The sequence below is a fragment of the Tenrec ecaudatus genome, chromosome 9 (genome assembly GCF_050624435.1).
Source record: "Tenrec ecaudatus isolate mTenEca1 chromosome 9, mTenEca1.hap1, whole genome shotgun sequence".
NCBI classification, from domain to species: domain Eukaryota; kingdom Metazoa; phylum Chordata; class Mammalia; order Afrosoricida; family Tenrecidae; genus Tenrec; species Tenrec ecaudatus.
In genome coordinates this window covers 47092550-47097501 of record NC_134538.1, presented here as the reverse complement: position 1 = coordinate 47097501, position 4952 = coordinate 47092550, and the positions used below count along the sequence as shown (strand labels likewise).

The 4952-nt window shown below is 42.8% G+C and overlaps 1 non-coding gene across 1 annotated transcript; it reads left to right on the top strand.

Moving 5' to 3' along the window:
• Positions 1 to 1507: 1507 nt before the first annotated feature.
• Positions 1508 to 1610, top strand: LOC142457501 (U6 spliceosomal RNA). Its single transcript, XR_012786228.1, has one exon. It is a non-coding gene; the product is annotated as a U6 spliceosomal RNA (small nuclear RNA).
• The last annotated feature ends 3342 nt before the right edge of the window (positions 1611 to 4952 follow it).

Here is a 4952-nt window from a genome sequence, read left to right as displayed (position 1 = left end):
CTGTGTGCTTCTCTGTTTTCAGCTGATACTCAAGGGCACCTGAAGGTTCAAGTCTACCCAGACACTCCTAGAAGAAAACCCAGTAATGGACTTGGAGAAGCCAGTTGTTGAGAATCATATGGAGCTCGCTTACTGCCATCTGGGCAGTTCTGACTTACAGTGATCTCACAGGACCGAGCGGAACTGCCCCTGTAGGTTTCTAAGTGTAAACCCTAATGGGAATAGAAAGCCTCATCTTTAGCCCACAGAGCATCTAGTGGACTCGAACTGCTCACCTGTGGTTAAGAGTCCAACTTAAAACCCACAAAACCTCCAAAAAAGAAAGAAAAAAGTTGCATAGTAGTAGGGCTTTTTGTTTTGTTTTTGAGTTTGTTGTTGTTAGGTGCCTTCAGGTTGGTTCCAACTAATAGCGACCCTAATAGCAACCAAATCACCAACCGCACAACTGTTCTTGTCTGAGCCTATTGTGACAGCCCCTGTGTCGGTCCATCTTGTTGAGAATCTTCCTCTTTTTCACTGTCCCTCTACTTTACCAAGCATGATGTCCTTTTCCAGGGACTGGTCTCTCCTGAAAACCTGCCCAAAATACCTGAGACGAAGTCTCACCATCTTTATTTCTGGCAGTACTTCCAAGACAGATCTGTTGGTTCTTTCGGCAGTCCATGGTACTTAAAATATTCTTTGCCAGCACCATGATTCAAATGCATGGATTCTTCTTTGGTCTTCCTTATTCAATGTCCAACTTTCGCATGCATGTGAGCAAATTGAAAATATCATGGTATGGCTTGAGTCAGGCACACCTTAAGCCTCAAAGTAGCATCCTTGATTTTCAACTTAAGGAAGAGGTCTTGTGTAGCAATGCATTGTGTTGGTTGTGGATCCAAGCAAGACAAAATCCTTGACAACTTCAAACTTTTCTCCATTTATCATGATTTGACTTATTGGTTCAGTTGTGAGAATATGTGTTTTCTTTACATTGAGTTGTAACTCACACTGAAGGCTGAAGTCCTTGAACTTCATCAGCAAGTGCTTCAAGTCCTCCCTTTCAGCAAGCAAGGGTGTGTCATCTGCCTATTGCAGGTTGTTAACAGACTTCCTCCAAAACTGATGCCTTAATATTGTTCATATCAGCTTCTCTGATGATTTACTCAGCATACAGACTGAATAAGTATGGCAGAGGATACAACACTGATGCATACCTTTCTTGATTTTAAACCGTGCATGTGGTAAAGCTGAGCGACCGGATGAGAATGTATGACCCTAAAGCCTCTGTGCTCATAGTTATGGGTCTGGAAAGCCAACTCCGGTGGGAGAAGACCCTGACAGTTGTGAGATATAAGTAAATCTTAATACACATTTTCATGACTGGGCATAGTCCCTCACTCCACCCCCACCCCCCCATAAAGGAACTGCCATAAAGGAGCTACTGTATAAGATGAGTCATTCATGTGTCTGGCTATTCCCTGTGCGGAAGATTACCTGTAGATAAGAGCAATTACGTTCGCACTTGCTTTGGCGGCACACATACTAAAATTGAAACGATACAGAGAAGACTCGCACGGCCCTTGAGCAAGTATGACCCGCAAATTCGTGAAGCGGCCCATATTTTCCAGGACCAATAATGAGAGTAGTGATACCAGTAGGGTGGAGGGAAGGTGGGTTAGAAAGGGGGAACCGATCACAAGGATCTACAAATAACCCCCTCCCTGGGGGACGGACAACAGAAAAGTGGGTGAAGGGAGACATCGGAGAGTAAAAGACATGACAAAATAATAATAATTTATAAATTATCAAGGGTCTGTGAGGGAGGGAGGGGAAATGAGGAGCTGATACCAAGGGCTCAAGTAGAAAGCAAATGTTTTGAGAACGATGATGGCAACAAATGTACAAATGTGCTTGACACAATGGACTGATGGATTGTGATAAGAGTTGTACGAGCAATCAGGTGATATATCCTGACCCACTGTCACACGTAGCAAACTCTGGTTTGCTGCCCCTTGCTGCTTGCTCTCCTGGGAAGGGTTCAGGGACGCCCGAGGTAACTAGCACGAGGTCAAGATGATGATATTATCCACTGACTATGTCATATGTTCACTGTATGACATGTATGCCTTTTGAAATATCAGTCAGCCCCATTGTATATACCCAATGGAGAATACATTGACTCTCTCAGTCCTGACATTGGGACAAGGAGCCCCTGTCCCCGCTGTCTGTCTGTCTGATTTTCCACAATCACAAAGTGGCTCCTGAGGACCTGCTTGACTGTGGGCACCCCTATACGCCCACATGCTGGACTCCCTTGGTTTGTCCACATAACTGTCTCTTGATCCATGCTCGGGGTCTGCAGTAACATAATTAGTATTCTGGAATGCTCATTCTTTCAAGGCTATCCAGTCGAATGCCATATAAAACCGAAATAAACATCTTTGGTGTGTTCTGCTTTGATAACACTCAAGTATGCACAAGAAAGAACTTTATATCAAAGAGTAACTCTATATTAAGAACACTTCCCAGCCCAGTCCAGATCAAGTCCATAGGTCAGTATTAGCCCCCAAGTCTGAACAAAATGTCACATCATTGTGAGTGAGGGGGGTGCGGGGTGGGGACCCAAAGCCCATCTCTAGGCAACTGGACATCCCCTTACGGAAGGGTCTCGGGGAGGAGATGAGTACGCAAAATGCAGGAGGATCACAGGCCGGAGGGTGCAAAGCCTTGTGCATCCGATGACGGTGGCGCATCTCCAGGGCTCTCACAGGCTTGTCAACAGGAAGCGGAAGGCAGAGAGAGAGTGACCGCCTCCAGGGAGAACCAGGAAGAGGCTGCCCTCACAGCCATTTATCTCAGTTGCCGTCCAATCAAACTCCGCCCACATGTTCCTAGAGGAGCTGTACTGGCACAAAAAAACCTGTCACAGGTAGTAATATCCCTATTCCACATCTTCTGTGGAATCCGGCCTGAACTTCTGGCAGCTCCCTGTCAATGTACTGCTGCAACCATTGTTGGATGATTTTTAGCAAAAAGTTACTTGCATGTGATATGAATTAAATAGTTCTATAATTTTCCCATTCGAAGTCAACTTTCTTTGGAAGAGCTGCAAATATGAATCTCCTCTCGTAAGTTGGCCAGATAGCTGCCTTCCAAATTTCTGGGCAGAGATAAGTGAATCCTTTATCCGCCTCTTGACACATTCCAATTGCGATTCCATCAGTTCCTGGAGCCTTGTTTTTGACGAATGCCTTCAGTGCAGCTTGGGCTTCTTCGTTCTTATGTTATCTCATTGAATGCTGATTAGTTCTTTTGATTCAGTGACTCTTTGTATTCCTGCCATCTTTTGATGTTTGCTGCTTTGTTCAATATTTTGCCCATAGAATCTTTCAATTTTGTAACTCAAGATTTGAATTTTTTCTTGATTTTTTCCAGTTTAAGATATGCTGAACATATTTTCCTTTTTAGTTTTCTAATTTCATCATAAGATTTTCCTTTGTCTTCTCAAGATAACCTTTGAAATTTTCTGTTCGGCTCTTTGACTGCATCATTTCTTCCATTTGCTTTGGTTGCTCTAGGATTAAGAGCAAGTTTCAATTACTAGTCTCTTCTGACATCCACTTTGATCTTTTCACCTTTTCTTGTCTTTTTAATGCCTTTTGCTTTCTGTGTGTGTGAAGTTCTTGATGTCCTTCCACAGCTCATCAGTCTTCTGTCATTTCTGTTCAATGCATCAAATCTGTTCTTGAGTTGTTTTCTAAATTCAGGAGGAATATATGCAAGGCTATATTTTGGCTCTTTTAAAAAAAATGTTTCATTAGGGGCTCATACAACTCTTTTCACAATCCACACATACATCAATTGTATAAAGCACATCTGTACATTCTTTGCCCTCATCATTTTCAAAGCATTTGCTCTCCACTTAAGCCCTTGGCATCAGGTCCTCTTTTTCCCCCTCCCTCCCCACTCCCCCCTCCCTCATGAGCCCTTGTGGACTTGTTTTAATTTTCTTGAGCTTCAGTCTGAACTTACATATGAGCAATTGGTGGTCTGTTCCACAGTCAGTCCCTGGCCTGGTTTTAGCTGCTGATAGGAGCTTCTCCATTGTCTTTTCCCACAGATGTAGTCAATTGATTTCTGTGTATTCCATCTGGTGAGGCCCATATATATACAGTTGTCATTTATGTTGTAGAAAAAAACATTTGCAATGGAGTCATTAGCCTTGCAGGATTTTATTATTCAATCTACAGCCTTGTTTCTATCACCAAGTCCATAATTTCCAACAACTCTTCCTTCCTCCTTGTTTCCAACTTTTGCATTCCAATAGCCAATAATTGCATTTTGATTGCATGTTTGATCAATTTCAGACTGAAGATGTTGGTTAAATTCTTCAATTTCTTCATCACTAGCTTTAGTAACTTGTGCATCAATTTGAATAATAGTTTTATGGACCGGATTCCTTAGTAGGCCAACAATCGATATTATCCTAGCACAGACAGCATTGTACTTCAAGATAGATCCTGAAATGTTCTTTTGACAATGACTACACCACCACTACACTACACAAGGCTCCTCTTGAGCCTAGCATTCCCAGCACAGTAAACCATATGACTGCCAGATTCAAAATAGCCAATACCAGTCCATTTCAGCTCACCATCATGTAGGATATTGATCTTTATGCATGCCATCTCATTTTTGACAACTTACGATTTTCTTAGATTAATAGTTCATGTGCACTCCAACTTCCTATTGTTGATAGATGTTGTGGTTGTTTCTTTCCATTTTGCACCATAGCCCAGAAGCAAATGAAGGTCCAGAGGGTTTTACGCCCATAGAGTTTACTCCATCCATGTCACTAGGGGGGACTACTCTGGGCAGCAGTTCTTCCTCAGTCATATTTTGAGGCCTTCTGACTTGAGAGATTCATCTTCTAGCACTACCTCTGACAGATTTCTGCTGCCTTGGGT